The sequence below is a fragment of the Aquarana catesbeiana genome, linkage group LG09 (assembly GCF_042186555.1).
Source record: "Aquarana catesbeiana isolate 2022-GZ linkage group LG09, ASM4218655v1, whole genome shotgun sequence".
NCBI classification, from domain to species: domain Eukaryota; kingdom Metazoa; phylum Chordata; class Amphibia; order Anura; family Ranidae; genus Aquarana; species Aquarana catesbeiana.
Genome location: NC_133332.1, coordinates 273,233,615 through 273,259,973, shown reverse-complemented (window position 1 = coordinate 273,259,973; position 26,359 = coordinate 273,233,615).

The window sequence follows — 26,359 nt, the reverse complement described above, 5'->3', positions numbered from 1 at the left end:
TGTTGCTCAGTGTAGGTACTACAAGTCCCAGCATTGCAGGATCTATCATAGGCACTACACGTCCAAGCATTGCAAGATCTATCATAAGCACTACAAGTCCAAGAATTGCTAGATATATCAGCACAGGTATCTGGATAAGGTCCTACAAGTCCCAGAATTGCAGGATCTATCATAGGCACTACAAGTCCCAGCATTGCAGGATCTATCACCACAGGTTGCTCTGCATAGGCACTACAAGTCCCACCATTGCAGGATCTATCAAAGGCACTACAAGTCCCGGGATTGCAGGGTCTATCACCACTTGTTGCTCTTGATAGGCCCTACAAGTCCCAGCATCGCAGGATCTATCATAGGCACTACAAGTTCCGGCAATGCAGGATCTATCACCACAGGTTAGCAGAATAGGCACTAAAAGTCCAAGCATTGCAAGATCTATCAACACAGGTTGCTCAGAATAGGCACTGCAAGTCCCAGCATTGCAGCATCTATCTTAGGCACTACAAGTCATAGCATTGCAGAATCTATAAGCACAGGTTGCTCTGGATAGGCACTACAAGTCCCAGCATTGCAGGATCTATCATAGGTGGCACTACAAGTCCCAGCATTGCAGGATCTATCAAAGGAAGTATAAGTGCCAGCATTGCAGGGTCTATCACCACTTGATGCTCTGGATAGGCCCTTCATCTCCCAACACTGCAGGATCTATCATAGGCACTACAAGTCCCAGCATTGCAGAATCTATCACCACAGGTTGCTCTGGAAAGGCACAACAAGTCCCAGCATTACAGGATCTATCAAAGGCACTACAAGTCCCAGCATTGCAGGTTGCTCAGGATAGGTACTACAAGACCTAGCATTGCAGGATATATCACCACAGGTTCCTCTGGATCAGCACTACAAGTCCCAGTATTACAGGATCTATCATTGGCACTACAAGTCCCAGCATTGCAGGATCTATCATAGGCACTACAAGTCCTAGCATTGCAGAATCTATCACCACAGGTTGCTCAGGATAAACACTACAAGTCCCAGAATTGTAGGATTTAATCACCACAGGTTGCTCAGGATTGGCACTACAAGTCCCAGCATTGCAGGATTTAATCACCACAGGTTGCTCAGGATACTCACTACAAGTCCCAGCATTGCAGGATCTATCACCACAGGTTGCCAAGAATAGGCACCAAAAGGCCCGGCATTGCAAGATCTATCATAGGCACTACAAGTCATAGCATTGAAGGATATATCAACACAGGTTGCTAAGGATAGGCACTTCAATTCCCAGCATTGTATGGTCTATCATAGGCATTACAAGTCCCAGCATTGCAGGATCTATCACCACAGGTTGCTCTGGATAGGCACTACAAGTCCCAGCATTGCAAGATCTATCATAGACACTAAAAGTCCCAGCATTGCAGGATCTATCATAGGCAGTACAGTCCCAGCATTGCAGTATCTATCACCACAGGTTGCTCTGGATAGGCACTAAAAGTCCATGCATTTCAGGATCTATCATAGGCAGTACAAGTATGAAAATTGCAGGATCTATCACCACAGGTTGCTCAGGATAGGCACTACAAGTCCCAGCATTGCAGGATATATCAACACAGGTTGTTCAGGATATTCACTGCAAGTCCCAGCATTGCAGTTTCTATCACCGCAGGTTGCTGTGGATAGGCACTAAAAGTCCAAGCATTTCAGGATCTATCATAAGCACTACAAGTCCCAGCATTGCAAGATCTATCTCCATAGGTTGCTCAGGATAGTCACTACAAGACCCAGCATTGCATGATATTTCATAGGCACTATAAGTCCCAGTATTGCAGATTCTGTCATAGGCTTAGACTTTCTCATCTAAGGGGCTGTTCATTGGACTCTGATGTAAGGGGCTGCTGATGGGACTCTGATGTAAGGGGGCTGCTGATGGGACTCTGATGTAAGGGACTGCTGATGGGACTCTGATGTAAGGGACTGCTGATGGGACTCTGATGTAAGGGACTGCTGATGGGACTCTGATGTAAGGGATTCCTGATGGGACTCTGATGTAAGGGATTCCTGATGGGACTCTGATGTATGGGGCTGCTTATGGGACACTCTGATGTAAAGGGCTGGTGATGGGACACTCTGATATAAGGGGCTGCAGATTGGACTCTGATGTAACGGGGCTATGGGTGTTAGGGGGCTGTTGATGGGACGCTGACGTAACTCTGATGTAAGGGAACTGGTGATGGGAGTTTGATGTAAGGGGCTGGTGATGGGACTCTGATGTAAGGGGGCTGGTGATGGGACTCTGATGTAAGGGGTTGCTGAATGGACTCTGGATATAAGGGGCTGCTGATGGGACTCTGAAGTAAGGGGGTGCTGATGTGATTCTGATGTAAGGGGTTTCTGATGTGACTCTGATGTATGGGGCTGCTGATGGTACTCTAATGACAAGGGCTGGTGATTGTTCTCTGATGTAAGGGGCTGCTGATGGGACTCCAATGTATGGGGACTGGTAATGGAACTTTGATGTATGGGGCTGCTGATAGTACTCTGATGTTACTGGCGTCTATAGGGACTCTGATGTAAGAGGCTGCTGATGGGACTCTGAGGTAAGGGGGTGCTGATTGGACTCTGATGTTAGGGGCTGTTGATGGGAGCCTGATGTAAGGGGGCTGGTGATGAGACTCTGTAAGGGGCTGCTGATGGGACTCTGATGTAAAGCGATTCTTATGGGACTCTGATGTAAGGGGCCTGTGATGGGACCCTGATGTAAAAGGCTGCTTAGGGGACTCTGATGTAAGGGGGCTGGTGATGGGAATCCTAAGTAAGGGGCCGCTGATTGGACTCTGATGTAAGCGGCTGCTGAATGGACTCTGATGTAAGGGGCTGCTAATGGGTTTCTGATGGGACTCTGATGTAAGAGGCTGTTGATGGGAGCCTGATGTAAGGGGGCTGGTGATGGGACTCTGATGTAAGAAGCTGCTGATGGGTTTCTGATGGGACTCTGATGTAAGAGGCTGTTGATGGGAGCCTGATGTAAGGGGGCTGGTGATGAGACTCTGTAAGAGGCTGTTGATGGGAGCCTGATGTAAGGGGCCAGTGATGGGACTCTGATGTAAGGGGCTGGTGATGGGACACTCTGATATAAGGGGCTGCAGATTGGACTCTGATGTAAGGGGGCTATGGGGGTTAGGGGGCTGTTGATGGGACGCTAATGTAAGGGACTGTTGATGGGACTCTGATGTAAGGGAACTGGTGATGGGACTTTGATGTAAGGGGCTGGTGGTGGGACTCTGAAGTAAGGGGGTGCTGATGGGACTCTGATGTAAGGGGCTGGTAATGGGACTTTGATGTAAGAGACTGCTGATGGGACTCTGATGTAAGGGAACAGGTGATGATACTTTGTAAGGGGCTGGTGATGGGACTCATATGTAAGGGGTTGCTGAATGGACTCTGATGTAAGGGGCTGCTGATGGGACTCCGATGTATGGGGACTGGTGATGGAACTTTGATGTAAGGGGCTGCTGATAGGACTCTGATGTTAGTGGCCTCCAATGGGACTCTGATGTAAGAGGCGGTTGATGGGACTCTGAGGTAAGGGGGTGCTCATGTGACTCTGATGTTAGGGGCTGTTGTTGGGAGCCTGATATAAGGGGGCTGATGATGAGACTCTGTAAGGGGCTGCCGATGGGACTCTGATGTAAAGGGATTCTGATAGGACTCTGATGTAAGGGGCTGTTGATGGGAGCCTGATGTAAGGGGGCTGGTGATGGGACACTGATGTAAGGGACTGTTGATGGGACTCTCATGTAAGGGGTTGCTGATTGGACTCTGATGTAAGGGGCTGCTGATGGGACTCAGATGTAAGGGGGCTGATGATGGGACTTTGATGTAAGGGGCTGCTGATGGGACTCTGATGTAAGGGACTGTTGATGGGACTCTGATGTAAGGGACTGTTGATGGGACTTTGATGTAAGGGGCTGCTGATGGGACTCTGATGTAAAGGGATTCTGATAGGACTCTGATGTAAGGGGCTCTGATGGGACTCTGATGTAAGGGGACTGTGATGGGACTATGATGTAAGGGGCTGCTGATGGGTCTCTGATGTAAGGTCCTGGTGTTGGGACACTTTGTATTGGACTGATGATGGGATTCTGATGTAAGGGGCTGGTGATGGGACTCTGATGTTAAGGACTGTTGATGGGACTCTGATGTAAGGGGGCTGTTGAACGGTCTCTGATGTAAGGGGCTGCTGATTGGACTCTGATGTAAGGGGCTGCTGATTGGACTCTGATGTAAGGGGCTGCTGATGGGACCCTAATGTAAGGGGCATGTGATGGGACTCTCATGTGAGGGGGCTGGTGATGGGACTTTGAAGTAAGGGGCTGCTGATGGGACTTTCTGATGTAAGGGGTTGCTGATTGGACTCTGATGTAAGGGGCTGGTGATGGGACTCTGATGTAGGGGGCTGTTAATGGGACGCTGATGTAAGGGGCTGCTGAATGGACTATGATGTAAGGGGCTGCTGATGGGTCTCTGATGTACGGTCCTGATGTTGGCAGACTCTGTATTGGACTGCTGATGGGATTCTGATGTAAGAGGCTGCTGATGGGACTCTACGATGTAAGGGACTGTTGATGGGTCTCTGATGTAAGGTCCTGGTGTTGGGACACTCTGTATTAAGCTGCTGATGGGATTCTGATGTAAGGGTCTGGTGATGGGACTGATAGGATTCTGATAGGACTCTGATGTAAGGGGCTCTGATGGGACTCTAATGTAAGGGGATGGGACTCTGATGTGAGGGGCTGGTGATGGGACTCTGATGTAAGGGGCTGCAGAATGGACTCTGATGTAAGGGGCTGCAGAATGGACTCTGATGTAAGGAGCTTGTGATGGGACTCGGGTGTAAGGGGGCTGTTGATGGGACTTTGATGTAAGGGGCTGCTGATGGGACTCTGATGTAAGGAGCTTGTGATGGGACTCGGGTGTAAGGGGACTGTTGATGGGACTTTGATGTAAGGGGCTGGTGGTGGGACTCTGATGTAAAGGGATTCTGATAGGACTCTGATGTAAGGGGCTCAGATGGGACTCTGATGTAAGGGGCTCTGATGGGACTCTAATGTAAGGGGCTGGTGATGGGACTGTGATGTGAGGGGATGGTGATGGGACTGTGATGTGAGGGGATGGTGATGGGACTGTGATGTAAGGGGCTGCTGATGGGTCTCTGATGTAAGGTCCTGGTGTTGGGACACTTTGTATTGGACTGATGATGGTTTTCTGATGTAAGGGGCTGGTGATGGGACTCTGATGTTAAGGACTGTTGATGGGACTCTGATGTAAGGGGCATGTGATGGGACTCTCATGTGAGGGGGCTGCTGATGGGACTTTGAAGTAAGGGGCTGCTGATGGGACTCTGATGTAAGAGACTGTTGATGGGACTCTGATGTAAGAGACTGTTGATGGGACTCTGATGTAAAGGGATTCTGATAGGACTCTGATGTAAGGGGCTCTGATGGCATTCTGATGTAAGGGGCTGGTGATGGGACTCTGATGTACGGGGCTGTTGATGGGTCTCTGATGTAAGGTCCTGGTGTTGGGACACTTTGTATTGGACTGCTGATGGGATTCTGATATAAGCGGCTGGTGATGGGACTCTAATGTAAGGGGCATGTGATGGGACTCTGATGTAAGGGGGCTGGTAATAGGACTTTGCTGTAAGGGGCTGGTGGTGGGACTATGAAGTAAGGGGCTGCTGATGGGACTCTGATGTAAGGAGCATGTGATGGGATGCTGATGTAAGTTGCTGCTGATTGGACTCTGATGTGAGGGGCTGCTGATGGGACTCTGATGAAAGGAGCATGTGATGGGACGCTGATGTAAGGGGGTTAATGATGGGACTTTGATGTAAGGGGCTGCTGATGGGACTCTCTGATGTATAAGGAGCATGTGATGGGACTCTGATGTAAGGGGGCTGGTGATGAGACTCTGTAAGGGTCTGCTGATGAGACTCTGATGTAAGGGGATTCTGATATGACTCTGATGCAAGGGGCTCTGATGGGACTCTGATGTAAGAGGCCTGTGATGGGACTCTGATGTAAGGGGCTGGTTATGGCACTCTGATGTGAGGGGCTGGTGATGAGACTCTGTAAGGGGCTGCTGATGGGACTCTGTAAGGGGCTGCTGATGGGACTCTGTAAGGGGCTGCTGATGGGACTCTGTAAGGGGCTGCTGATGGGACTCTGTAAGGGGCTGCTGATGGGACTCTGTAAGGGGCTGCTGATGGGACTCTGTAAGGGGCTGCTGATGGGACTCTGTAAGGGGCTGCTGATGGGACTCTGTAAGGGGCTGCTGATTGGACTCTGATGTAAGGGGCTGCTGATGGGACTCTGATGTAAGGGACTGCTGATGGGACTCTGATGTAAGGAGCTTGTGATGGGACTCTGATGTAAGGAGCTTGTGATGGGACTCTGATGTAAGGAGCTTGTGATGGGACTCTGATGTAAGGAGCTTGTGATGGGACTCTGATGTAAGGAGCTTGTGATGGGACTCTGATGTAAGGAGCTTGTGATGGGACTCTGATGTAAGGAGCTTGTGATGGGACTCTGATGTAAGGAGCTTGTGATGGGACTCTGATGTAAGGAGCTTGTGATGGGACTCTGATGTAAGGGGGCTGATGATGGGACTTTGATGTAAGGGGCTGCTGATGGGACTCTGATGTAAGGGACTGTTGATGTGACTTTGATGTAAGGGGCTGGTGGTGGGATTTTAATGTTAGAGGCTGCTGATTGTACTCTGATGTAAGGGGGCTGGTGATGAGACTCTGTAAGGGGCTGCTGATGGGACTCTGATGTAAAGGGATTCTGATAGGACTCTGATGTAAGGGGCTCTGATGGGACTCTGATGTAAGGGGCCTGTGATGGGACTCTGATGTAAGGGGCCTGTGATGGGACTCTGATGTAAGGGACTGTAGATGGGACTCTGATGTAAGGGAGCTTGTAATGAGACTTTGATGTAAGGGGCTGGTGGTGGGACTCTGATGTGAGGAGCATGTGATGGGATGCTGATGTAAAGGGGCTGCTGATTGGACTCTGATGTAAGGGGCTGCTAATGTGACTCTGATGTAAGGAGCATGGGATGGGACTCTGATGTAAGGGGCTGGTGATGGGACTCTGATGTAAGGGGCTGCTGATGATACTCTGATGTAAGGGACTGTTGATGGGACTCTGATGTAAGGGGGCTGGTGATGGGACTCTGATGTAAGGGGACAGGTGATGAGACTCTGATGTAAGGGGCTGCTGATGATTCTCTGATGTAAGGGACTGTTGATTGGACTCTGATGTAGGGAGCATGTGATGGTACGCTGATGAAAGGGTCTGCTGATTGGACTCTGATGTAAGGAGCTGCTGATGGGACTCTGATGTAAGGAGCATGTGATGTGGGACTCTGATGTAAGGGGGCTGGTAATGGGACTTTGATGTAAGGGGCTGGTGGTGGGACTCTAAAGTAAGGGGCTGCTGATGGGACTCTGATGTAAGGAGCATGTGATGGGACTCTGATGTAAGGGTGCTGATGATGGGACTCTCTGATGTATAAGGAGCATGTGATAGGACGCTGATGTAAGGGGACTGGTAATGGGACTTTGATGTAAGGGGCTGCTGATGGGACGCTGATGTAAGGAGCATGTGATGGGACGCTGATGTAAGGGGTTGCTGATTGGACTCTGTGTAAGGGGCAGCTGATGGGACTCTGTTGTAAGGGGGCTGATGATGGGACGCTGATGTAAGGGGCTGCTGAATGGACTCTGATGTAAGGAGCTTGTGATGGGACTCTGATGTAAGGGGGCTGATGATGGGACTTTGATGTAAGGGGCTGCTGATGGGACTCTGATGTAAGGGGCCTGTGATGGGACTCTGATTCAAGGGGGCTGTTGATGGGACTCTGATGTAAGGGACTGTAGATGGGACTCTGATGTAAGGGAGCATGTAATGAGACTTTGATGTAAGGGGCTGGTGGTGGGACTCTGAAGTAAGGGGCTGCTGATGGGACTCTGATGTAAGGGGGCTGGTAATGAGACTTTGATGTAAGGGGCTGTTAATGGTACCCTGATGTAAGGGGCTGCTGATGGGACTCTGATGTAAGGGGGCTGGTAATGGGACTTTGCTGTAAGGGGCTGGTGGTGGGACTATGAAGTAAGGGGCTGCTGATGGGACTCTGATGTAAGGAGCATGTGATGGGATGCTGATGTAAGTTGCTGCTGATTGGACTCTGATGTGAGGGGCTCCTAATGGGACTCTGTTGTAAGGGGCTGCTGATCGGACTTTGATGTAAGGGGTTGCTGATGGGACTCTCTGATGTATAAGGAGCATGTGATGGGACGCTGATGTAAGAGGCTGCTGATTGGACTGTGATGTAAGGGGCTGCTGATGGGACTTTGATGTAAGGGGCTGCTGATGGGACTCTGTAAGGGGCTGCTGATGGGACTCTGTAAGGGGCTGCTGATGGGACTCTGTAAGGGGCTGCTGATGGGACTCTGTAAGGGGCTGCTGATGGGACTCTGTAAGGGGCTGCTGATGGGACTCTGTAAGGGGCTGCTGATGGGACTCTGTAAGGGGCTGCTGATGGGACTCTGATGTAAGGGGGCTGATGATGGGACTCTGATGTAAGGGGGCTGATGATGGGACTCTGATGTAAGGGGGCTGATGATGGGACTCTGATGTAAGGGGGCTGATGATGGGACTCTGATGTAGGGGGCTGTTAATGGGACGCTGATGTAAGGAGCATGTGATGGGACTGTGATGTAAGGGGCTGGTTATTGCACTCTGATGTGAGGGGCTGGTGATGGGACTCTGATGTAAGGGGGCTGGTGATGAGACTCTGTAAGGGGCTGCTGATGGGACTCTGATGTAAGGGGGCTGATGATGGGACTCTGATGTAGGGGGCTGATAATGGGACGCTGATGTAAGGGGCTGCTGAATGGACTCTGATGTAAGGGGCTGCTGATGAGACTCTGATGTAAGGGACTGTTGATGTGACTTTGATGTAAGGGGCTGGTGGTGGGATTTTAATGTTAGAGGCTGCTGATTGTACTCTGATGTAAGGGAGCTTGTAATGAGACTTTGATGTAAGGGGCTGCTGGTGGGACTCTGATGTAAGGAGCATGGGATGGGACTCTGATGTAAGGGGCTGCTGATGGGACTCTGATGTAAGGGACTGCTGATGGGACTCTGATGTAAAGGGCTGGTGATGGGACTCTGATGTAAGGGACTGTTGATGGGACCCTGATGTAAGGGGGCTGGTGATGGGACTCTGATGTAAGGGACTGTTGATGGGACCCTGATGTAAGGGGGCTGGTGATGGGACTCTGATGTAAGGGGAAGGGTGATGGGACTTTGTAAGGGGCTGGTGAGGGGACTCTAATGTAAGGGGCTGCTGATGATACTCTGATGTAAGGGACTGTTGATGGGACTCTGATGTAAGGAGCTTGTGATGGGACTCAGATGTAAGGGGGCTGCTGATGGGACTCTAATGTAAGGAGCTTGTGATGTGGGTCTCTGATGTAAGGAGCATGTGATGTGGGACTCTGATGTAAGGGGGTGGTAATGGGACTTTATTGTAAGGGGCTGGTGGTGGGATTTTAATGTTAGAGGCTGCTGATTGTACTCTGATGTAAGTGGGCTGGTGATGAGACTCTGTAAGGGGCTGCTGATGGGACCCTCTGATGTAAGGGGCATGTGATGGGACTCTGATGTAAGGGGGCTGATGATGGGATTTTGATGTAAGCGGCTGGTGGTGGGACTCTGAAGTAAGGGGCTGCTGATCGGACTCTGATGTAAGGGGCTGGTGATGGGACTCTGATGTAAGGGGACAGGTGATGAGACTTTGTAAGGGGCTGGTAATGGGACTCTGATGTAAGAGGCTGCTGACTGGACTCTGATGTAAGGAGCATGGGATGGTACTCTGATGTAAGGGGCTGCTGATGGGACTCTGACGTAAGGGACTGCTGATTGGTCTCTGATGTAAAGGGATTCTGATAGGACTCTGATGTAAGGGGCTCTGATGGCACTCTGATGTAAGGGGCCTGTGATTTGACTCTGATGTAAGGGCCTGGTGATGGGACTCTGATGTAAGGGCCTGGTGATGGGACTCTGATGTAAGGGCCTGGTGATGGGACTCTGATGTAAGGGCCTGGTGATGGGACTCTGATGTAAGGGCCTGGTGATGGGACTCTGATGTAAGGGCCTGGTGGTGGGACTCTGATGTAAGGGCCTGGTGGTGGGACTCTGATGTAAGGGGCTGTTGGTGGGACTCTGATGTAAGGGGCTGTTGGTGGGACTCTGATGTAAGGGGCTGTTGGTGGGACTCTGATGTAAGGGGCTGTTGGTGGGACTCTGATGTAAGGGGCTGTTGGTGGGACTCTGATGTAAGGGGCTGTTGGTGGGACTCTGATGTAAGGGGCTGTTGGTGGGACTCTGATGTAAGGGGCTGTTGGTGGGACTCTGATGTAAGGGGCTGTTGGTGGGACTCTGATGTAAGGGGCTGTTGGTGGGACTCTGATGTAAGGGGCTGTTGGTGGGACTCTGATGTAAGGGGGCTGGTGATGTGACTCTGATGTAAGGGGACAGGTGATGAGACTTTGTAAGGGGCTGGTGATGGGACTCTGATGTAAGGAGCTGCTGATGGGACTCTGATGTAAGGAGCATGTGATGTGGGACTCTGATGTAAGGGGGCTGGTAATGGGACTTTGATGTAAGGGGCTGGTGGTGGGACTCTAAAGTAAGGGGCTGCTGATGGGACTCTGATGTAAGGAGCATGTGATGGGATGCTGATGTAAGTTGCTGCTGATTGGACTCTGATGTAAGGGGCTGCTGATGGGACTCTCATGTAAGGAGCATGTGATGGGACTCTGATGTAAGGAGCTGCTGATAGGACTCTCATGTAAGGAGCATGTGATGGGACTCTGATGTAAGGGGGCTGATGATGGGACTCTCTGATGTATAAGGAGCATGTGATGGGACGCTGATGTAAGGGGTTGCTGATTGGACTGTGTAAGGGGCAGCTGATGGGACTCTGATGTAAGGGGCTGCTGATGGGACTCTGTAAGGGGCTGCTGATGGGACTCTGATGTAAGGGGGCTGATGATGGGACGCTGATGTAAGGGGCTGCTGAATGGACTCTGATGTAAGCGGCTGCTGATGGGACTCTGATGTAAGGAGCTTGTGATGGGACTCTGATGTAAGGGGGCTGATGATGGGACTTTAATGTAAGGGACTGTTGATGTGACTTTGATGTAAGGGGCTGGTGGTGGGATTTTAATGTTAGAGGCTGCTGATTGTACTCTGATGTAAGGGGCCTGTGATGGGACTCTGATGTTAAGGACTATTGATGGGACTCTGATTCAAGGAGGCTGTTGATGGGACTCTGATGTAAGGGACTGTAGATGGGACTCTGATGTAAGGGAACTTGTAATGAGACTTTGATGTAAGGGGCTGGTGGTGGGACTCTGAAGTAAGGATCTGCTAATTTGACTCTGATGTAAGGAGCATGTGATGGGACTCTGATGTAAGGGGGCTGATGATGGGACTTTGATGTAAGGGGCTGGTGGTGAGACTCTGAAGTAAGGGGCCGCTGAAGGGACTCTGATGTTATGGCCTGCCGATTTGACTCTGATGTAAGGGGACAGGTGATGAGACTTTGTAAGGGGCTGCTGATGGGACTCTGATGTCAGGGGGCTGGTAATGAGACTTTGATGTAAGGGGCTGTTAATGGTACCCTGATGTATGGGGGCTGATAATAGGACTCTGATGGGACTCTGATGTAAGGGGCTGGTGATGGGACCCTAATGTAAGGGGCTGCTGGTGAGACTCTTATGTAAGAGGCTACTGATTGGACTCTGATGTAAGGGGACAGGTGATGAGACTTTGTAAGGGGCTGGTGATGGGACTCTGATGTAAGAGGCTGCTGATTGGACTCTGATGTAAGGGGCTGCTGATGGGACTCTGATGTAAGGGGCTGGTGATGGGACTCTGATGTAAGGGGCTGGTGATGGGACTCTGATGTAAGGGACTGTTGATGGGACTTTGATGTAAGGGACTGTTGATGGGACTTTGATGTAAGGGGCTGCTTATGTGACTCTGATGTAAAGGGATTCTGATAGGACTCTGATGTAAGGGGCTCTGATGGCATTCTGATGTAAGGGGCTGGTGATGGGACTCTGATGTGAGGGGCTGGTGATGGGTCTTTGATGTAAGGGGGCTGTTGATGGGACACTTTGTATTGGACTGCTGATGGGACTCTGATGTTAAGGACTATTGATGGGACTCTGATTCAAGGGGGCTGTTGATGGGACTCTGTTGTAAGGGGCTGCTGATGGGACTCTGATGTAAGGAGCATGTGATGGGACTCTGATGTAAGGGGGCTAATGATGGGACTTTGATGTAAGGGGCTGCTGATAGGACTCTCTGATGTATAAGGAGCATGTGATGGGACGCTGATGTAAGAGGCTGCTGATTGGACTGTGATGTAAGGGGCTGCTGATGGGAATTTGATGTAAGGGGCTGCTGATGGGACTCTGATGTAAGGAGCATGTGATGGGACTCTGATGTAAGGGGGCTGTTGATGAGACTCTGATGTAAGGGGATTCTGATATGACTCTGATGCAAGGGGCTCTGATGGGACTCTGATGTAAGAGGCCTGTGATGGGACTCTGATGTAAGGGGCTGGTTATGGCACTCTGATGTGAGGGGCTGGTAATGGGACTGGGAAGTCCCAGCATTGCATGATATATCATAGGTAATAAAAGTCCCAGTATTGCATGATCTATTACCACAGGTTGCCCAGAATAGGCACTACAAGTCCCAGCATTGCAGCATCTATCATAGGCACTACAAGGCATAGTATTGCAGCAACTATCATATGTATTACAAGTCCCAGCATTGCAGTATCTATCAATACAAGTTGCTCAGGATAGTCACTAAATGTCCAAGCATTTCAGGATCTATCATAATCATTACAGGTCCCAGCATTGCATAATCTATCACCACAGGTTGCTCTGGAAAGACACAACAAGTCCTAGCATTGCAGGATCTATCACCACAAGTTGCACAGAATAAGCACTACAAGTACCAGCATAGCAAGATCTATCAACACAGGTTGTTCAGGATAGGCACTACAAGTATCAGCATCGTAGGATCTATCATAGTCACTGCAAGCCCAGCATTGCAAGATCTATCACCACAGGATGCTTAAGAGAGGCACTACAAGTCCCAGCATTGTATGATATAGCATAGGCAATACAAATCCCAGTATTGCATGATCTATTACCACATGTTGCTCAGGAAAGAAATGACAAGTCCCAGCATTGCAGGATCTATCATCACAGGTTGCCCAGAATAGGCACTACAAGTCCCAGCATTGCAGCATCTATCATAGGCACTACAAGTCATAGCATTGCAGGATCTATCACCACAGGTTGGTCTGGATAGGCACTATAAGTCCCAGCATTGCATGATCTATCATAGGCACTACAGGTCATACCATTGAAGAATATATCAACACAGGTTTCTCAGGATAGGCACTATAACTCCCAGCATTGCAGGATATATCATAGGCACTACAAGTTGTAGCATTGCAGGATCTATCACCACAGGTTGCTCTCGATAGGCACTACAAGTCCCATCATTACAGGATCTATCATAGGTACTACAAGTCCCAGCATTGCAGGTTCTATCACAGGCACTACAAGTCCCAGCATTGCAGAATCTGTCACCACAGGTTGCTCAGGATAAACACTACAAGTCCCAGAATTGCAGGATTTAATCACCACAGGTTGCTCAGGATAGGCACTACAATTCCTTACATTGCAGGATCTATCAAAGGCACTACAAGTCCCAGCATTAAAGAGTCTATCACCACTTGTTGCTCTAGATAGGCACTACAAGTCATAGCATTGCAGGATCTATCACCACAGGATGCTCTGGAAAGGCACTACAAGTCCCAGCATTGCAGGATCTATCATAGGCACTACAAGTCCCAGCATTGCAGAATCTATCACCACAGGTTGCTCAGGATAGGAACTACAAGTCCCAGTATTGAAGGATCTATCACCACAAGTTGCTCTGGAAAGGAACTAAAAGTCCCATCATTGCAGGATCTATCACCACAGGTTGCTCTAGAAAGGCACTACAAGTCCCAGCATTGCAGGGTCTATCAAAGGCACTGCAAGTCCCAGCATTGCAGGGTCTATCACCACTTGATGCTCTGGAAAGGCACAACAAGTCCCAGCATTACAGGATCTATCAAAGGCACTACAGGTCCCAGCATTTCAGGGTCTATCACCACAAGTTGCCCAGAATAGGCACTACAAGTCCCAGCATTGCAAGATCGATCAACACAGGTTGCTCAGGATAGGCACTACAAGTCCCAGCATTGCAGGATCTATCAAAGGCACTACAAGTCGGAGCATTGCAGGGTCTATCACCAATTGTTGCTCTGATTAGACCCTACAAGACCCAGCATTGCAGGAACTATCATATGCATTACAAGTCCCAGCACTGCAGGATCTATCACCACAAGTTGCCCAGAATAGGCACTACAAGTCCCAGCATTGCAAGATCTACCACCACAAGTTGCTCAGGATAGTTACTAAATGTCTAAGCATTTCAGGATCTATCATAATCATTACAAGTCCCAGCATTGCAAGATCTATCACCACAGGTTGCTCAGGAGAGGCACTACAAGTCCCAGCATTGCAAGATCTATCATCACAGGTTGCTCTGGAAAGGCACTACAAGTCCCAGCATTGTAGGATCTATCACCAAATGTAGCTCTGGAAAGACACAACAAGTCCCAGCACTACAGGATTTATCAAAGGCACTACAAGTCCCAGCATTGCAGGGTCTATCACCACTTGTTGCTCTGGATAGGCCCTTCAAGTCCCAGCATTGCAGGATCTATCATAGGCACTACAAGTCCCAGCATTGCATGATCTATCACCACACGTTGCTCTGGAAAGACACAAGTCCCAGCATTGCAGGATCTATCAAAGGCACTACAAATCCCAGCATTGCAGGGTCTATCACCACTTGTTGCTCTTGATAGGCACTACAAGTCCCAGCATTGCAGAATCTATCACCACAGGTTGCTCTGGAAAGGCACTACAAGTCAGAGCATTGCCGGGTCTATCACCAATTGTTGCTCTGGATAGATCCTACAAGTCCCAGCTTTGCAGGAACTATCATATGCATTACAAGTCCCAGCATTGTAGGATCTATCACCACAAGTTGCGCAGAATAGGCACTACAAGTACCAGCATAGCAAGATCTATCAACACAGGTTGTTCAGGATAGGCACTACAAGTATCAGCATCGTAGGATCTATCATAGTCACTGCAAGCCCAGCATTGCAAGATATATCACCACAGGTTGCTAAGGATAGTCACCAAAAGTTCAAGCATTTCAGGATCTATCATAATCACTACAAATCCCAGCATTGCAAGATCTATCACCACAGGATGCTCAGGAGAGGCACTACAATCCCAGCATTGCATGATCTATTACCACAGGTTGCTCAGGAAAGGAACTACAAGTCCAAGCATTTCAGGATCTATCACCACAGTTGCCCAGAATAGGCACTACAAGTCCCAGCATTGCAACATCTATCAACACAGGTTGCTCGGGATAGGCACTACAAGTCCCAGCATTGCAGCATCTAACATAGGCACTACAAGTCATAGCATTGCAGGATCTATCATAGGCACTACAAGTCCCAGCATTGCCGGATCTATCATAGGCACTACAAGTCATACCATTAAAAGATATATCAACAAAGGTTGCTCAGGATAGGCACTACAAGTCCCAGCATTTTATGGTATAGCATAGGCATTACAAGTCCCAGCATTGCAGGATCTATCACCACAGGTTGCTCTGGATAGGCACTACAAATCCCAGCATTACAGGATCTATCATAGGCACTACAAGTCCCAGCATTGCAGGTTCTATCATAGGCACTACAAGTCCCAGCATTGCAGAATCTGTTACCACAGGTTGCTCAGGATAAACACTACAAGTCCCAGAATTGCAGGATTTAATCACCACAGGTTGCTCAGGATAGGCACTACAAGTCCCGGCATTGCAGGATCTATCACCACAGGTTGTTCAGGAAAGGAACAACAAGTCCCAGCATTGCAGGATCTATCACCACAGGTAGCTCTGGAAAGGCACTACAAGTCCCAGCATTGCAGGATCTATCAAAGGCACTACAAGTCCCAGCATTGCAGGGTCTATCACCACTTGTTGCTCTGGATAGGCACTACAAGTCCCAGCATTGCAGCATCTATCATAGGCACTACAAGTCATAGCATTGCAGGATCTATCACCACAGGTTGGTCTGGATAGGCACTAAAAGTCCCAGCATTGTATGGTATATCATAGGCATTGCAAGTCCCAGCATTGCAGGATCTATCACCACAGGTTGCTCGGGATCGGCACTACAAGTACAAGCATTACAGGATCTATCATAGGCACTACAAGTCCCAGCATTGCAATATGTAACATAGGCACTACAAGTCCCAGCATTGCAGGATCTATCACCACAGGTTGCTCAAGATAAACACTACAAGTCCCAGAATTGCAGGAATTAATCACCACAGGTTGCTCAGGATAGGCACTACAAGTCCCAGCATTGCAGGATCTATCACCACAGGTTGCCCAGAATAGGCACTACAAGCCCCAGCATTGCAACATCTATCAACACAGGTTGCTCGGGATAGGCACTACAAGTCCCAGCATTGCAGCATCTATCATAGGCACTACAAGTCATAGCATTGCAGGATCTATCATAGGCACTACAAGTCCCAGCATTGCAGGATCTATCATTGGCACTACAAGTCATACCATTAAAGGATATATCAACACAGGTTGCTCAGGATAGGCACTGCAAGTCCCAGCATTGTATGGTATAGCATAGGCATTACAAGTCCCAGCATTGCAGGATCTATCGCCACAGGTTGCTCTGGAAAGGCACTACAAGTCCCAGCATTGCAGGGTCTATCACCACTTGTTGCTCTGGATAGGCCCTTCAAGTCCCAGCATTGCAGGATCTATCATAGGATCTACAAGTCCCAGCATTGCAGGATCTATCACCATAGGTTGCTCTGGAAAGACACAACAAGTCCCAGCACTGCAGGATTTATCAAAGGCACTGCAAGTCCCAGCATTGCAGGATCTATCATAGGCACTACAAGTTCCAGCATTGCATGATCTATCACCACAGGTTGCTCTGGAAAGACACAACAAGTCCCAGCATTGCAGGAACTATCAAAGGCACTACAAATCCCAGCATTGCAGGTTCTATCACCACTTGTTGTTCTGGATAGGCACTACAAGTCCCAGCATTGCAGAATCTATCACCACAGGTTGCTCTGGAAAGGCACTACAAGTCCCAGCATTGCAGAATCTATCAAAGGCACTACAAGTCAGAGCATTGCCGGGTCTATCACCAATTGTTGCTCTTTATAGATCCTACAAGTCCCAGCTTTGCAGGAACTATCATATGCATTACAAGTTCCAGCATTGTAGGATCTATCACCACAAGTTGCGCAGAATAGGCACTACAAGTACCAGCATAGCAAGATCTATCAACACAGGTTGTTCAGGATAGGCACTACAAGTCCCAGCATTGCAGGATCTATCACCACAGGTTGCTCTGTAAAGGCACTACAAGTCCCAGCATTGCAGGATCTATCATCACAGGTTGCTCAGGATAGGCACTACAAGTCCCAGCATTGCAGGATCTATCACTACAGGTTGTTCAGGAAAAGAACTACAAGTCCCAGCATTGCAGGAACTATCATAGGCACTACAAGTCCAAGCATTGCAGGTTATATCACCACAGGTTTCTCTGTATAGGCAATACAAGTCCCAGCATTGCAGGATTTATCACCACAGGTTGCTCTGGAAAGGCACTACAAGTCCCACCATTGCAGGATCTATCAAAAGCACTACAAGTCCCAGCATTGCAGGATCTATCACCACAGGTTGCTCTGAAAAGGCACTACAAGTCCCAGCATTGCAGGATCGATCAAAAGCACTACAAGTCCCAGCATTGCAGCATCTATCATAGGCAATACAAGCCTGAGCATTGCAGGATCTAACACCACAGTTTGCTCTGTATAGGCACTACAAATCCCAGCATTGCAGGATATATCATAGGCACTACAAGACCCCGCAATGCAGGATCTATCAAATGCACTACAAGTCCCAGCATTGCAGGTTCTATCACCACTTGTTGCTCTGGATAGGCACTACAAGTCCCAGCATTGCAGGATCTATCAAAGGCACTACACGTCCCAGCATTGCAGCATCTATCATAGGCACTACAAGTCTGAGCATTGCAGGATGTATCACCACAGGTTGCTCTGTATAGGCACTACAAGTCCCAGCATTGCAAGATATATCATAGGCACTACAAATCCTAGCATTGCAGGATCTATCACCACAGGTTGCTCTGGAAAGGCGCTACAATTCCCAGGATTGCAGGATATATCAAAGGCACTACAAGTCCAAGCATTGCAGGGTCTATCACCACTTGTTGCTCTGCATAGGCACTACAAGTCCCAGCATTGCAGGATCTATCACCACAGGTTGAACTGGAAAGGCACTACAAGTCCCAGCATTGCTGGAACTATCAAAGGCACTACAAGTCCCAGCATTGCAGCATCTATCATAGGCAGTACAAGTCTGAGCATTGCAGGATGTATCACCACAGGTTGCTCTGTATAGGCACTACAAGTCCCAGCATTGCAGGATCTATCACCACAGGTTGCTCAGGATAGGCACTACAAGTGCCAGCATTGCAAGATCTATCAACACAGGTGGCTCAGGATAGGCACTACAAGTCCCAGCATTGCAGGATCTAAAACTAAAGGTTGTTCAGGAAAGGAACTACAAGTCCCAGCATTACATGATCTATGAAAGGCACTACAAGTCCAAGCATTGCAGGGTCTATCACAACTCGTTGCTCTGAATAGGCACTACAAGTCCCTGCATTGCAAGATCTATCGCCACAGTTTGCTCTGGAAAGACACTACAAGTCACAGCATTGCAGGATCTATCAAATACACTACAAGTCTCAGCATTGCAGGGCCTATCACCACCTGTTGTTCTGCATAGGCACTACAAGTCCCAGCATTGCAGGATCTATCACCACAGGTTGCTCTGGAAAGGCACTACAAGTCCCAGCATTGCAGGTTCTATCATAGGCACTACAAGTCGGAGCATTGCAGGGTCTATCACCAATTTTTGCTCTGGATAGACCCTGCAAGTCCCAGCTTTGCAGGAACTTTCATATGCATTACAAGTCCCAGCATTGCAGGATCTATCACCCCAAGTTGCCCTGAATAGGCACTACAAGTCCCAGCATTTCAAGATCTATCAACACAGGTTGTTCAGGATAGGCACTACAAGTATCAGCATTGTAGGATCTATCATAGGCACTGCAAGTCCCAGCACTGCAAGATCTATCACCACAGGTTGCTCAGGATAGTCCCTAAAACTCCAAGCATTTCAGGATCTATCATAATCACTACAAGTCCCAGCATTGCAAGATCTATCACCACAGGTTGCTCAGGAGAGGCACTACAAATCCAAGCATTGCATGATATATCATAGGCAATATAAGTCCCAGTATTGCATGATTTATCACCACAGGATACTCTGGATAGGCAATACAAGTCCCAGCACTGCAGGATCTATCATAGGCACAACAAGTCCCAGCATTGCAGGTTAAATCAAAACAGTTTTCCAAGGACATGCACTACATGTCCGAGCATTGCAGGATCTATCAACACAGGATGCTTTGTATAGGCACTACAAGTCCCAGCATTGCATGATATATCATAGGCACTACAAGTCCTAGCATTGCAGGATCTATCACCACAGGTTGTTCTGGAAAGGCACTACAAGTCCCAGCATTGCAGAATCTATCAAAGGCACTACAAGTCCCAGCATTGCAGGGTCTATCACCACTTGTTGCTCTGGATAGGCACAACAAGTCCCAGCATTATAGGATCTATCACAGGCGCTAGAAGTCCCAGCATTGCATGAACTATCATAGCCACTACACACCCCAGCATTGCAGGATCTATCACCACAGGTTGCTCAGGATTGGCACTACAAGTCCGAGCATTGCAGGATTTAATCACCACAGGTTGCTATGGAAAGGAACTACAAGTCCTAGCATTGCACTATCTATCACAACAGGTTGCTCTGGAAAGGCACAACAAGTCCCAGCATTGCAGGATCTATCAAAGGCACTACAAGTCCCAGCATTGCAGGGTCTATCACCACTTGTTGCTCTGGATAGGCACTACAAGTCCCAGCATTGCAGGATCTATAACCACAGGTTGCTCTAGAAAGGCACTACAAGTCCCAGCATTGCAGGATCTATCAAAGGCACTACAAGTCCCAGCATTGCAGGATCTATCAAAGGCACTACAAGTCCCAGCATTGCAGCAACTATCATAGGCACTACAAGTCCCAGCATTGCAGGTTATATCACCACAAGTTGCTCTGTATAGGCACTACAAGTCACACCATTGTAGGATTTAACACCACAGGTTGCTCTGGAAATGCACTACAAGTCCCAGCATTCCAGGATCTATCAAAGGCACTACAGGTCTCAGCATTGCATGGTCTATCACCACTTGTTGCTCTCGATAGGCCCTACAAATCCCAGCATTGCAGGATGTATCAGATGCACAAGTCCCAGCATTGCAGGATATATCACCACAGGTATCTGGATAAGGCCCTACAAGTCCCAGAATTGCAGGATCTATCATAGGCACTAAAAGTCCAAGAATTGCAGGATTTATCATAGACACTACAAGTCCCAGCACTGCAAGATATATTATAGGCACTGCAAGTCCCAGCATTGCAGTTTCTATCACCACAGGTTGCTCAGATTAGGCACTACAAGTCCAAGCATTGCAGGATATATCAACACAGGTTTCTCAGGATATTCACTGCAAATCCCAGCATTGCAGAATGTATCATATGCACTACAATTCCCAGCATTGTAGGATATATCACCACAGGTTGCTCAGGAAAGGAACTACAAGTCCAGGATTTATCATAGGCACTACAAATCCCAGCATTGCCGGATCTATCATAGGCACTACAAGTCATAGCATTGAAGGATATATCAACACAGGTTGCTCAGGATAGGCACTACTAGTTCCAGCATTGTCTGATATATCATACGCAATACAAGTCCCAGCATTGCAGGGTCTATCACCACTTGTTGCTCTGGATAGGCACTACAAGTCCCAGCATTGCCGGATCTATCATAGGCACTACAAGTCCCAGCATTGTATGATATATCATAGGTAATACAAGTCCCAGCATTGCAGGATCTATCATAGGCACTACAACTCTCAGCATTGCAGGATTTAATCACCAAAGATTGCTCAGGATAGGCACTACAAGTCCCAGCATTGCAAGATCTATCAACACAGGTTGCTCTGGATAGGCACTATAAGTCCCAGCACTGCAGCATCTATCTCAGGCGCTAGAAGTCATAGCATTGCAGGATCTATCACCACAGGTTGCTCTGGATAGGCACTACAAGTCTCAGCATTGCAGGATCTATCACCAAAGGTTGCTTTGGAAGGGCACTACAAGTCTCAGCATTGCCGAATCTATCATAGGCACTACAAGTCATAGCATTGAAGGATATATCAACACGGGTTGCTCAGTATAGGCACTACAAGATCCTGCATTGCAGGATCTATCACCACAGGTTGCTCAGGAAAGGCACTACAAATTCCAGCATTGTAGGATCTATCATAGGCACTGCAAGTCCCAGCATTGCAGTTTCTATCACCACAGGTTGCACAGGATAGGCACTATAAGTCCCAGCATTGAAGGATCTATCAAAGGCACTACAAGTCCCAGTATTGCAGGGTCTATCACCACTTGTTGCTCTGGATAGACCCTACAAGTCCCCGCATTGCAGGATCTATCATAGGCACTACAAATCCCAGCATTGCAAGATCTATCAACACAGGTTGCTCAGGATAGGCACAACAAGTCCCAGCATTATAGGATCTATCATAGGCACTACAAGTCCCAGCATTGCAGGATCTATCGTAGGCACTACATGTCCCAGCATTGCAGGATCTTTCACCACAGGTTGCTCAGGTTAGGCACCACAAGTCCCAGCATTGCAGGATTTAATCACCACAGGTTGCTCAGGATAGCCACTACAAGTCTCAGCATTGCAGGATCTATCACCACAAGTTGCTATGGAAAGGAACTACAAGTCCCAGCATTGCAGGATCTATTACCACAGGTTGCCCAGAATAGGCACTACAAGTCCCAGCATTGCAAGATCTATCAACACAGGTTGCTCAGGATAGGAACTACAAGTCCCAGCATTGCAGGATCTATCATAGGCACTACAAGTCATAGCATTGAAGGATGTATCACCTCAGGTTGCTCTGGATAGGCACTACAAGTCCCAGCATTGCAGAAACTTTTGTAGGCACTACAAGTCTAAGCATTGCCGGATCTATCATAGGCACTACAAGTAATAGCATTGAAGGATATATCAACACAGGTTGCTCAGGATAGGCACTACAACTCCCAGAATTGCATGATATATCATAGGCACTACAAGTCCCAGTAATGCATGATCTATCACCACAGGTTTCTCTGGATAGGCACTACAAGTCCCAGCATTGCAGGAACTATCATAGGCACTACAAGTCCCAAAATTGCAGGTTATATCACCACAGGTTGCTCTGTATAGGCAATACAAGTCCCAGCATTGCAGGATTTATCACCACAGGTTGCTCTGGAAAGGCACTACAAGTCCCAGCATTGCAGGATCGATCAAAAGCACTACAAGTCCCAGCATTGCAGGATCTATCACCACAGGTTGCTCTGCAAAGGCACTACAAGTCCCAGCATTGCAGGATCGATCAAAGGCACTACAAGTCCCAGCATTGCAGCATCTATCATAGGCAATACAAGTCTGAGCATTGCAGGATCTATCACCACAGTTTGCTCTGTATAGGCACTACAAATCCCAGCATTGCAGGATATATCATAGGCACTACAAGACCCAGCAATGCAGGATCTATCAAATGCACTACAAGTCCCAGCATTGCAGGTTCTATCACCACTTGTTGCTCTGGATAGGCACTACAAGTCCCAGCATTGCAGGATCTATCAAATGCACTACACGTCCCAGCATTGCAGCATCTATCATAGGCACTACAAGTCTGAGCATTGCAGGATGTATCACCACAGGTTGCTCTGTATAGGCACTACAAGTCCCAGCATTGCAAGATATATCATAGGCACTACAAATCCTAGCATTGCAGGATCTATCACCACAGGTTGCTCTGGAAAGGCGCTACAATTCCCAGCATTGCAGGATATATCAAAGGCACTACAAGTCCCAGCATTGCAGGGTCTATTACCACTTGTTGCTCTGGATAGGCACTACAAGTCCCAGCATTGCAGGATCTATCACCACAGGTTGCTCTTAAAGGGCACTACAAGTCCCAGCATTGCAGGATCTATCAAAGGCACTACAAGTCCCAGCATTGCTGCATCTATCATAGGCATTACAAGTCCCAGCATTGCAGGTTATATCACCACAGGTTGCTCTGTATAGACACTAAAAAGTCCCAGCATTGCAGGATTTATCACCACTTGTTGCTCTGGACAGGCACTACAAGTCCCAGCATTGCAGGATATATCACCACAGGTTGCTCTGTATAGGCACTACTAGTCACAGCATTGCAGGATATATCATAGGCACTACAAGGCCTAGCATTGCAGGGTCTATCACCACTTGTTGCTCTGGTTAGGCATTATAAGTCCCAGCATTGCAGGATCTATCACCACAGGTTGCACTGGAAAGGCACCAAAAGTCCCAGCATTGCTGGAACTATCAAAGGCAGTACAAGTCCCAGCATTGCAGCATCTATCATAGGCACTACAAGTCTGAGCATTGCAGGATGTATCACCACAGGTTGCTCTGTATAGGCACTACAAGTCCCAGCATTGCAGGATCTATCACTACAGGTTGTCCAGGAAAGGAACTACAAGTCCCAGCATTACATGATCTATGAAAGGCACTACAAGTCCAAGCATTGCAGGGTCTATCACCACTTTTTGTTCTGGATAGGCACTACAAGTCCCAGCATTGCAGGATCTATCACCACAGGTTGCTCTGGAAAGACACTACAAGTCCCAGCATTGCATGATCTATCAAAGACACTACAAGTCTCAGCATTGCAGGGTCTATCACCACCTGTTGTTCTGGATAGGCACTACAAGTCCCAGCATTGCAGGATCTATCACCACAGGTTGCTCTGGAAAGGCACTACAAGTCCCAGCATTGCAGGTTCTATCATAGGCACTACAAGTCGGAGCATTGCAGGGTCTATCACCAATTTTTGCTCTGGATAGACCCTGCAAGTCCCAGCTTTGCAGGAACTTTCATAAGCATTACAAGTCCCAGCATTGCAGGATCTATCACCCCAAGTTGCCCAGAATAGGCACTATAAGTCCCAGCATTTCAAGATCTATCAACACAGTTTGTTCAGGATAGGCACTACAAGTATCAGCATTGTAGAATCTATCATAGGCACTGCAAGTCCCAGCATTGCAAGATCTATCACCAGAGGTTGCTCAGGATAGTCCCTAAAACTCCAAGCATTTCAGGATCTATCATAATCACTACAAGTCCCAGCATTGCAAGATCTATCACCACAGGTTGCTCAGGAGAGGCACTACAAATCCCAGCATTGCATGATATATCATAGGCACAACAAGTCCCAGCATTGCAGGTTAAATCAAAACAGTTTTCCCAGGTCATGCACTACATGTCCGAGCATTGCAGGATCTATCAACACAGGATGCTTTATATAGGCACTAAAAGTCCCAGCATTGCAGGATATATCATAGGCACTACAAGTCCTAGCATTGCAGGATCTATCACCACAGGTTGTTCTGGAAAGGCACTACAAGTCCCAGCATTGCAGAATTTATCAAAGGCATTACAAGTCCCAGCATTGCAGGGTCTATCACCACTTGTTGCTCTGGACAGGCACAACAAGTCCCAGCATTATAGGATCTATCATAGGCACTACAAGTCCCAGAATTGCAGGAACTATCATAGCCACTACACGCCCCAGCATTGCAGGATCTATCACAAAAGGTTGCTCAGGATTGGCACTACAAGTCCGAGCATTGCAGGATTTAATCACCACAGGTTGCTATGGAAAGGAACTACAAGTCCTAGCATTGCAGGATCTATTACAACAGGTTGCTCTGGAAAGGCACAACAAGTCCCAGCATTGCAGGATCTATCAAAGGCACTACAAGTCCCAGCATTGCAGGGTCTATCATCACTTGTTGCTCTGGATAGGCACTATACGTCCCAGCATTGCAGGATCTATCACCACAGGTTGCTCAGGAAAGGCACTACAAATCCCATCATTGCAGGATCTATCATAGGCAGTACAAGTACCAGAATTGCAGGATATATCACCACAGGTATCTGGATAAGGGCATACAAGTCCCAGAATTGCAGGATCTATCATAGGCACTAATAGTCCCAGGCACGATCTATCAACACAGGTTGCTCTGGATAGGCACTACAAGTCCCAGCATTGAATGATCTATCACATGCATTACAAGTCTCAGCATTGCAGGATTTATCATAGGCACTACAAGACCCAGCATTGCAGGATATATCACCACAGGTATCTGGACAAGGCCATACAAGTCCCAGCATTGCCGGATCTATTATAGGCACTACAAGTCCCAGCATTGCCGGATCTATCATAGGCACTACAAATCCCAGCATTGCCGGATCTACCATAGGCACTACAAGTCCCAGCATTGCTGGATCTATCATAGGCACTACCAGTCATAGCATTGAAGGATATATCAACACAGGTTGCTCAGGGTGGGCACTACAAAACCCAGCAATGAATGATCTATCACATGCATTACAAGTCCCAGCATTGCAGGATCTATCATAGGCAGTACAAGTACCAAAATTGCATGGTCTATCACCACAGGTTGCTCAGGATAGGCACTACAAGTCCCAGCATTGCAGGATATATCATAGGTACTACAAGTCCTAGCATTGCAGGATCTATAACAGGCACAACAAGTTGCAGCATTGCAGGATCACTTACCACAGGTTGCTCAGGATAGGCACTACAAGTCCCAGCATTCCAGGATCTTTCACCACAGGTTGCTCTGGATAGGCACTGCAAGTCCCAGCATTGCAGGATCTATCAAAGGCACTAAAAGTCCCAGCATTGCATGATCTATCACCACAGGTTGCTCAGGATAGG